Source organism: Lepidothrix coronata, unplaced genomic scaffold (genome assembly GCF_001604755.1).
Source record: "Lepidothrix coronata isolate B3197 unplaced genomic scaffold, Lepidothrix_coronata-1.0 Scaffold0, whole genome shotgun sequence".
NCBI lineage: Eukaryota > Metazoa > Chordata > Aves > Passeriformes > Pipridae > Lepidothrix > Lepidothrix coronata.
In genome coordinates this window covers 1,151,848-1,161,876 of record NW_016690180.1, presented here as the reverse complement: position 1 = coordinate 1,161,876, position 10,029 = coordinate 1,151,848, and the positions used below count along the sequence as shown (strand labels likewise).

The 10,029-nt window shown below is 44.6% G+C and overlaps 1 protein-coding gene across 1 annotated transcript in view; it reads left to right on the top strand.

The window, feature by feature from the left end:
* The first annotated feature begins 9,566 nt into the window (after positions 1-9,566).
* Positions 9,567-10,029, top strand: part of IRF2 (interferon regulatory factor 2) — a 41,243-nt gene continuing 40,780 nt past the window's right edge. Inside the window, exon 1 of the mRNA XM_017804748.1 lies at positions 9,567-9,808. The gene's annotated coding sequence lies outside the window, so the exon portion shown is untranslated. The remainder of the gene's footprint in view (positions 9,809-10,029) is intronic.

The following is a 10,029-nucleotide window of genomic DNA, read 5'->3' as shown; positions in this document are numbered from 1 at the left end:
AAAGGCTGAGAGAGTTGGGATTGAGGTAATCCAATTGAGGCCTTTCAGTACCTTGAAGGGAGTCTATGAGAAAGATGGAGAGAAACTTTTTACAAGGACATGTAGTGACAGGACAACAAGGAATGCCTTCAAACTGAAAGAGAGTAGGTTTAGATTAGATGTAAGGAAGAAATTCTTTGCTGTGAGGGTAGTGAAGCACCAGGTTGACCAGAGAAACTGCGGATACCCCACCTCTGAAAGTGTTAAAGCCAGCTTGTATGGGGCCCTGAGCAACCTGTCTAGTGAAAGGTGTTCCTGTCCACAGCAGCAGGGGGAGTTGGAACTAGATAATTTTTACAGTCCCTTCCAACCCGAGCCTTTCAATTGATTCTGTGAACCCAGAGCCTGCGACTTAAGGAGAAAATATGTTTTTGGTTGATATTAAAATTTAGCTGTGCTGTCAGGTCAAGGGACAGAAGAACAATGGTGAAGTTAAAGTACTTGAAATGAGTAATCAGATGGGATGACAAGCCATGTAATGAAGTTCTTCTCAGAGCTATCTGCCATGTCTGTTCCCTTTTGCACATAAAACCATTTAATGCAGTGACATTTGGCTCTGGCCAAGGAGAAGAAGCCAGAAGAAGATTGGATAGGCTGTGACTTCTTGATTGGCAAAGTGAAATGGTGCTGAGAGGGGCAGGTGCTACAAATCACACTGCTTTGCGCAACTGGTCATGGACCAGCACTAGCAGAGAAGCAAGTACTTGCAGATGAGTTGAAATGTTCCTCTTAAGGAATGAGATTCATCTCTCCCCCCAAGTTGGGAAGAGAGGGGAGATACTGTGATGAAAACCTTAAATACACAGTACAGTCAGAAAAAAAGAGGGGAAGCCTGTGCAACCACCACCAGCAGATCTGGTAACAGCTTTTGTGTAAATGTTCTCTGCAACTATTCCACAAACTATTTACAACTGGTTTATGTGCATTAAGTGTTGGCTTGCCAAGCAGTGAAACATTATCCTTTCTTTGAAGCTGACTGAGAACTATTAACACCTGCTTATCAGACTCTTACATATAGCCCAAGGTATAATTTTACAAAGCTTTCCCACACAGAGAACTCTTGACTCTTCAGCCAGATCCACTTCACAAGTGAAATGGCAGTGCGGGAGGAAAAGAAATGCAGCAAAATGATACATAATTGCTTTTTCTTCACCTCTATTTGTACAGGGAGCAGGTGAGTCAGCATTCCCGTAGAGCTACTTTACTGTGAAAAGAGGAGCTCTGCCTCAGCCTGGCAGCTGTTTGTCCTTGCCTCTGCTTTTGGTATCTGCTTACTAAAACTTTCCTGCAAGGTTGGTTACTGCTTATAAGCACCATAACATGCATACCTGTGGAGTACTCCTTTCATTAGAAGGAGGATTTGCCACCCCACATGAAATTATTGAAAGCAAGGTGCAAATAGTAACGACAAGTATCTCAGTTTTTTCAAAACAGTCCCACTATTGTAACGTAGTACTGAAGTCCAGTTGAGTTCATGGGTCCAAGTGTCATGCCATGACTTACAGAACTAAGGAAGCAAGCCTTCTAGCTTTAAATTGCCTAAATAGTTGCTTCTGGTTGTTGTTGATTTATTTAAGATATTGAAAACACGAGTACAAATAAATTGTGCTACTGGAGAACCACTATACAGAGAAATATTACTTCTTGTAGTGCTGTACAAGAGCAGGGTTCCTGAGAAAGCAAGACACATTTGTACCAGGCACTGTAACACTGAGTAAGAAGAGACAGCTGTTATCTCTGGGAACTTAGCATCGACATGGACATAAAAGACAAAGTCTGAGAAAAATAAGAGTAATGAGGAAACCTCACAGCAGGCAGGTAAGACTAGGAAGGTAACTTAAATTTCCTGAGTCTGAGTTGGCACTGACTCCACTAGTATACCTTCAGAGACAGTCCCTCTGAAGACCAAGATTGATTGATCTCCTGGTTATTTTTCAGCTTGGGCATTTTAGCTCCACCCATTTAAAACTCCCCTGAACAGCAATGGTCTTTTATCTGTCTGCCTCTGTCTGATCTGTGCTTGGGAAGTCAGCAGGTAGAGTATATCACAGGCCTTGCTTCTGCATTACATGTCACTAGTTAAAGAAGCTATTCAAAATAAAGCTCCTACTCATGTTCGCTATTAATAGCCAACAGCTTCCCTCCTCCCTCCCCTCCCAAGACCTCTTTCTTTCACAGTGATAAAGCAACCCTGTCCAGGGTTTTGAGAATTTTGAGATGTCTCGCACTTACATACCAACTCAGCATCTTTCCAGCTGCATTACAGCAGTTCCTTGGGAACTCAAGGCAGTTTCCTCAAAAAATTGCCACATAACACCCCAGTAATCCTAACAAGATCGCACTACAACAGCAGATTCTGGGAATAGATGACTTAAAATTGATGTCAGCTTTTACTATGCCATGAAAGGTTTTCCTGTTCACCCCCTGACAGTGATTATCCACTTGGCTCTGAAAGAGCCTCTCCCCAGTTACATGGGCTTAGCAAACCTGAGACCAGGGCAACGACCAGAGTGGCAGAAATGACTTGTCAAAAGAGAAATGCAGCAAGATGGGCTGCAGGATAGATGAGTCATGGGAGAGCTGCACTCCAGAAACAGCTCAGCAGGGCCAGCTGCTGCCTTTCAGAAAATGAACTTGCTGGACTCAACAGGCTAGTACTGGAGCCTCCTTCTGTAGCAGAGGAGCTCAGCTTCAGCTAGTCCAGTGCATTCAGAAGATGCTGTATCTGCTCTTGCTTTGAGTGGATGGTCAGTTGGATGTGCAGAGGCTATGATGAAGCTCTCTGGAGATCAGTATTGCCACATACAATGAAGGCAGTCAGCAGACAGGACTCATTCAAAAATTACTTTTCTATTAATAATTAAACACTGATTAGGAAAGATGAAAGAGCCAAAGCTTTAAAGAGGGTGCTGACTTGGAAACGGATTTGTAACTTGTAGTCACCATCTTAACACCGGGGAGAAGAGCCTTAAATTGAATGCTTATAATCACCTCCCCCTTTTTTTTTTTCTTTTTGGGGTCACATTGGGCTGTGTTACTGTATGAGCGGGGAAATGCACCAAAGAGGAGAGGCTCAAGCTATATTTAAACAGTCCCCCAAACATGTAGCATTAGAGGCTGCTGCAGGGTCAGACAAGCTGGTGGGCACACAGAGCACTGCCTGTTTTGTCAGCAGGAGACCTCCTGAGGAGGACCTCCCCTTACTGGCATCCCTCTGCCTCTACCACCCTTGAGGGATTGGTAAAGTGTCCATGTCCCATCACCTCCCTGCCAATTCCTATTGCCCAGCACAGGAGTGCACTGGCTTGGACTGTGAGATGTGGGGATGGGAGGTAGGGTGCTGGTTCATGCACGTGGGCACATCTGTCAGGGGATGCCCAGGGCAATCTGGAGAAAGTTGCATGGGTGGGTTGGCTCCTCTGTCCTCCTTAGTTTTGGAGGAGAGGAAAACACCCCTAGGAAAACACCCCTAGCATGGAGTGGGGCCTTCCTCCCCACAAAGCCATGAGCCTTGGCGGGATTTAAGGAAGGCTGTCATCTGCTTTAGACAGTGATTGATGGGGGAATGTGCCTGGTGAGCATTTCTGCAATGAGTATCCCTGGAAAATTTTCTTTACATGTGAAAATGCACTACAAACAGGAAGGTGAAAAGAAAAAAGTCTCTTTCCCCTCAATAAAGAGAACTGACTTGACTTTAACAATAAACAAGTTTTGAATTAATAAATCATGTGTTTACACATGATAAGAAGCAAAGCTCTTAATATCTCATTATTATCCTGAAGAAGAAGTATTTGTTCTGCTTTGTCAAGCCAATAGGTGACATATCACTTATCTTTATATTCTACCTCAGTTTCATTGGGAAAATTGCCATAAAAGCTTCCATTTCAGCAGAACACTCTATTAAAGCAGGGCTAAGCAGGATCACTTTCAGGTATGATCTGCTGAGGCAGCCTGACTCCCATCCAAGTTTTCTCTGCCAAACTCCAGTCCAGTCCTGAAATGTCAAGATGCTGTACACGATTTTAAAGGACTTCTTTCCTCCCTAAATTCTGCTGTGAGGGCCAAAAGACATGAGTAGCCAAAACTGCCTCACAAGGCTGATGTTAAGCAAATTCCTTGTACCCTTTCTTCTCTCCTACTAAAGAAAACAAATGGTGTACAGCAGCTGAGCTGGTAGAGGTATGGGCTGAAGTACTGCAGCCAAATAAAAGCAATGACAGATAACGTGAATAGGTGTTATAGCTCTCAGTAGTGTTCTTCTCTCTTGTATATATGTTTTTGGCTCAGGAGACAAGCTCTTCCCACCTATCCATCCTCTTAGAGGATCTGGCTGTCGCCAGACCAATACGACTGGGAAGGTATAAAAATTCCTTAGTAGAAGAGATTTTTGTCACAGGTTATTATTTTATCTCTTGCCTCTTTCTGACCAAGTTCACTAAGGGCTGGGTAAAGCAGTACCTTAATGAGGACACGGCTTTCCTGAAAGTGTCTGAGGCTTTGAGTTGCGATGGAAAAGTTTTATTTTGCAGTCTAGAGAAACTACTGTTCAGAGATCTGGTCTGAGCAAATAGATTTTTCCATCCTGGAACAGTTTTATGTAATTACTACTTTAATTACTACCAGTGAAAACAAAGCAACCCTCCTACCACCTCATTTCTTAGCAATCAGAAGAACAGCACAGCTGGAATATGAGAGCTGAGTAGTATCCACTAATTTAGACACCCAGTTAAACCTCTCAGGGGTAGATGTCCCTGCAGGCATAGCCCAACCAAAGACAAAGGAATTATCCCACGGGTGGATTTGCTCAGAAAGGCGTTGAGGAAATTCCCTCTTTGTGCTGCCTGAATAGCATTGGGGTGGTGCCGCGGGCACAGAACACTGCCACTGTTGATGAGGCCCTGCTGCAGCTGGCCATGAGGCCCACAGCCCATGCTTCTGACCCCTGAGATGACATGGCTGAGCCCCACCAGGAAGAGTCAGGGGTCCACATCCCATAGGAGCAGCCTGAGCAAGCTACACACTACCCTGCAGCCATTAGAGTGGGAGAAAAAAAGAGGGAAAGACCATAAAAAGTCTGAGTTAAGAAACCTGGGCAAAATGAAGGCAAAGGGGGAAAGGCAGGAGGCTCTCTCTATACACACTCCTGCATGCATATGGAACTTCAGATGCATGAAAGCTCTCTCTGAACTCAAGAGGAATTGCTCATGTCCTTGAATTTAAGGGCCTATTTCCTCAGTTTGGACTTAAGTATTTTTTTCCCTCAGAGGATGGGTGAGGAAGAAGAGACCCAACTGTATCTCCAGGTCTCCACCTTCAACAGTTTGCAAATGCTTCCTGATGTCCACTGCTCTGCCCATTCCCTTTCCCTTGGTAAGGGTGGGGCACAAAAGCAGCCAAAAAGCAACAAGCTTTAGTTTCTATGAATTTTAACATGAGAATAAATACTTCTAGAATACTGCAGAAACACCAAAGCCCAGACAATCCTTTTATTTACAACAGTATAAACACAGAGTAAATGAAAAAAAAAACAACCACAAGAAACCCTCCAACAAATAAAACTTTTTTCAGAGAAGAAACTATTACAAGTTGTTAAAGGGTTAGCCAACACTCTTCCATGATACTTAGTATAATGGAATAATAGTAATGATTATTTGTATTACAGTAATATACAACTACTTCAAATTCTTAACTGTATTCAGAAATCTCATGGGGCTTTTTGTTTTTTTTTTTTTAATTAGAAAGGTGTCATTACTATCTAGTGTCTAAAATGTCAGTGCAGGAGATTACATCAGCATCAGAATGTTTTTGACAGGACAAATTAAAACTGGAAATAAATATAACTGTGCATTATGTTTAAAAATGGGTATAGGCACTCAGGATGATGTGGGTAATACTATTAAAGTAAGAATTATAGGACTCTTGCAACTGATTTATTTTCTTGGTACTGGCTTGTGAAGCAAATTAGCTTTCCCACTTTAACATACTAGAAAAATAAACAGGTCAGCTGTATGTGAGTAGGTAAGTTTGGGGCCCAGCTCCATTAGAAAATTCAACTGCTCCAATTGTACGTGTGAATAGTCCCAATGCCTGTGACAGTGGTTTTAAGAACCAAAATGATGGTATAGTAAGCTCCACATAAAGACAGGGCAAAACCACAACAACAGCAAAAAGAGAAAATGTCGTAAATGTTATTAACCTTTTCAAAAATATTATTAAACTTTAAGATGGATGGCTTATTAATTTACCTTCTGGAACTGAAGGAATTTCCAGTTTCAAGGTTTTTTTTTCTCACAGAAATGAAAGCCTGGCCAGAATAATGATAGAATAGAATAGAATAGAATAGAAGGGAAAGCAGGATGCTAATGCAAACAACTGATTCGAGTAGCTGAATCCCTAAGGACGGTGGTTAAAAGTGAGTTGCAAATTTTGGCAGTTCTGCAGAGAAAAAGCTGTGGATATATGATGCTTCTGGGTTAATTTTTCTAATTTTAAAGCTGCCAGGTCTTACTGAAACAGTCAAGTCACAAGAGGTAAAAGTCTCTTTTTGGAGGGAATGGGTCACTGCTTGCCGAAAGTTAAGTTTAGAAAACAAAAGTTGCCCATTTCCCCATTACCATTCAACATTGAAAAAGAAATCACAATAGGAGATTAAACTTCTTGTATATCCTCTGAACTTATGACGCTAGAAGATGTGGAAGGAGATGCCTTTGTTAATGCACAGAATGCAGCCCATCAAGACCCTTGAACATGCTCCACTGAGATCAGGTGAAGGTTAGGAGGAAATGGCAAGAATAAGTGGCAAATTCTGCTTAGTGATTTGGCTAGTGTTTCTCAGGGAAGCAAACTGTGTTTTCTTCGACCAAAACCAATTAATGTCATTCATGAAAGTGCTATTTTATGAATAAGCAGTCCTCTGAGTGTCATATTAATTTATTTAATTGATGGTAAGCATTTTTTCCACACAATCTAGTGATACATAAACTACAGTCTTTTTCACAGCTGGCTCATTCTGTGAACAAATTAGAAGGACATACTAGAAACAACAGTCACTGAGCATCGCAAGAGCCAGCCTCAGATGCTCTTCTCTTTGCTCGGAGGGAGGTGTTGGATCAGCATTGGACACCTGCCCTGCCATGAGCCATTTGCAGGCATTTCCAGACAGGCCTTTTTCAAGGCTACCAAAGAGCTTCTAGCTCCTAGAAATTTGTGGCTTTAGGAGCTACTTTAGGCAGAGTCAGTGTCTTTACATTTAATAGATCCCATGGGTTTTTTTCCTTCTGTGAATGTGTACATGTGCTTTTTTTTGGATCCCTCGTGAACTACTGGCACCTCAAAGCAGGATGTCCCACTGTTTAATTACCTGCTGCATGAAGATCCACCTTCCTCAGTTTGCTTTAAATATGCCACCTGCTAATTTCCTTTGATGCTCTCTTATATTTGAAAAGAAAGTAAATAATCCACCCCTACTCCTCTCTACTCAGGATTGCGTATTCTCTCTGGTCTGACTGTTTTCCGTTGTTTATCACTTCTCCATCCTAAATAATCCTGGTCACATGAATTCTTGAATCACTCTAACATCGGGGTCACTCCATATTTTTTGTTGTGTTTGTTGCTCTTCTCTGAATCTTTGCTGTTTCTGTTACATGTGGGCCAGAGTCATCATTGGGAGGCATATTGCAGCCCTTCCCGTTCTGTTCTTTGTGTTCCATCCTGGCATGTTCCACCGGCTTTGTGACAGTTTTCAAATGTTGAACCAATTCTTCCATGAGTTTTTATGACTGCAAGATTGTACTTCTGAGTGGCAACAAGTTGGTTAGAAATTTCTAATTTTCAATCACTTTACTGCTGTCTAATTAACCTTGGCATAGTAACTGTCTCCATCCTGATCAGAGGGCATCAACATGCTACTGTTTTCCTAGTTAGACCTTAAGTCTATAACAATTTGTCTTTAGTTGCTGGAGTTTGCTGATTTTGCTCCTTTTATAGGCATGAAGTACGTAGCACCTTTCCCTATAGCCACAGCCTAGTCTGACCCTCCTATACACACTGTGTCCTGTCATTACCATGTCCTGCTGATTATCTCCTTTCCCTGCACCTCTCTTCAGTCAGCATGCCAATCTGAAGCCAGGTGTCCCGTGTCCCTCTTTCTCGTTCCACTGTGGCTTCGTGGAAATCAGTCCCTCTGGTCTCTTCTCTTCTGGAAGTATCTGGGAGTATCTGCCATATGAATATGACATTTCCTTGCTTCTCCTGCGCAGCTGCTCTGGGAAACTGTGTCCCTCCGCATCAGTGTGGACCTCTCCATACTGCTGGGAATGTTTCTAGAGAAGTTTTGAAGGAGATGGTTGATTTTACTGTCTGGCCTGGCACGTTACATATTGCTTCCAAAACCTCTTTCTTGCCCTTTTCTACTTGCCTGGTGCACACATGGACCACAGCTGCCTTCTAGGCCCCAGTGATTTTTGGGGGGTGGTAGATTCCTAAATTATTTTGTGGTTATGTTCTCCTCAGTGCAAGGAGAGCCTTTTCAAAACAGGAGGACTGGTCACCCACAATGCTGGACTCCCTGCCTTGTCATTAACTCAGTGGTCCTCTGCATGGCCAGGGCTGCTACCACAGAGGGTCCTCACAACTCACAGCACCCGGTCAACACATCCCACTCCATTTGCTGTCCAGCTGGAGAGTACACAGCTCCTTAACCACCCCGTTGTGCCACCCCCTGCAAACCCCTTGTGTCCCAGCGTTCCTCCTACCACTGATGGCCGTGCATCATGTGGCTGCATGTGTAGCTATATCACTGGCTTACCCAAATGTCTGTATGTACATGCATATAGCATATGTATAGACACGTGTGGATATGAGAAACACGCATACCCCTCTGTGTCTCCATATATGACCTCTTGTAATGACTACATTCCATTTCTCCTCCAGTCCCCGGGTGCTGGGGCCTTTTCTTTAGCATTTATGGCTAGGGCTAGGAATGGCACATTGCAACATCTCCTCAGTCAATTTTATATACTGTAGTTTGAATCGGGATTATCAAAATTCTGCAGAACACTCTTAGTCTCTGCACAGACTCCACGACCAACAGCAGTTTACAAAATATGTCGGAATCCAAGAGCTCTCTCTTGAAGTAACCCAGCCGCTCGAGACTCGCTGGGTTCAAAGGACCTGAGCTGAAACTGTCCTCGTTGTGGAACTGTCCAAAGGCAAAGACAGCACGCGTGTGTACCAGTCCGAGACCACGGCTCCCACCGCAGCAGAGAGGGCAGAGAGGCAGGGTGCGATTCAGCCGGTGCTGGTGGAGCTGCGCGGCAGGGATTGTTTCCCGGTCTCCGGGAAAGCCCGCTTTTGAGCGGGGGGCTTGCGCGTCTCGGAACAGTGCCCCCCGATCGTGGCTGCCCGGGGGCGGTGGCGGAGCGCCGTGGCGGCCCGTGCCGCGCCGCTCTGTGCCGTGCCGTGCCGTGCCCGGCGCGGCCGTGACGGGCGCAGCGCTTCCGCGCCCGCCACCGCAGCCCTGCCCCCGCCGCCTGCGCGGCCGGCCCGGCCCGGCGGAGAGGCGGGGGGATTTCCAAGCGCCGGCGGCCTCGCCGCTTCCTCTCCTTGTTTTGCTTTCGATCTGGCCCTCTCTCCGCCCGGGCGGAGGCACTGAACTTTTAGTTTTGCTCCCGCGATTATTCAGCGCCTGTTTTCATTTCCATTTCGCGTCCCCTGGCAACGGCGGTAACCTTGAGGAATTATATAAGGGCCACGAAAACGGGCCGTCAAGGTAATTTTGAATTGTTTTCTAGTTTTCCTATTTCTTTTTTTTTCTTTTATTTATGTTTTTATTTTATTTTTCCGCATTGCCGCCGTTTCCGTATGTAGGGGGGCTCCCGGGCAGATGCGCATCGGTTTTAAAAACAAAAGGTCGGGCTGCAGCGACCGGGGCCGAGCCTAATTCCGCGCTGCGTTTGGGAAGGGGCTGGGGGGGAAAGGGAGACGCGGCCG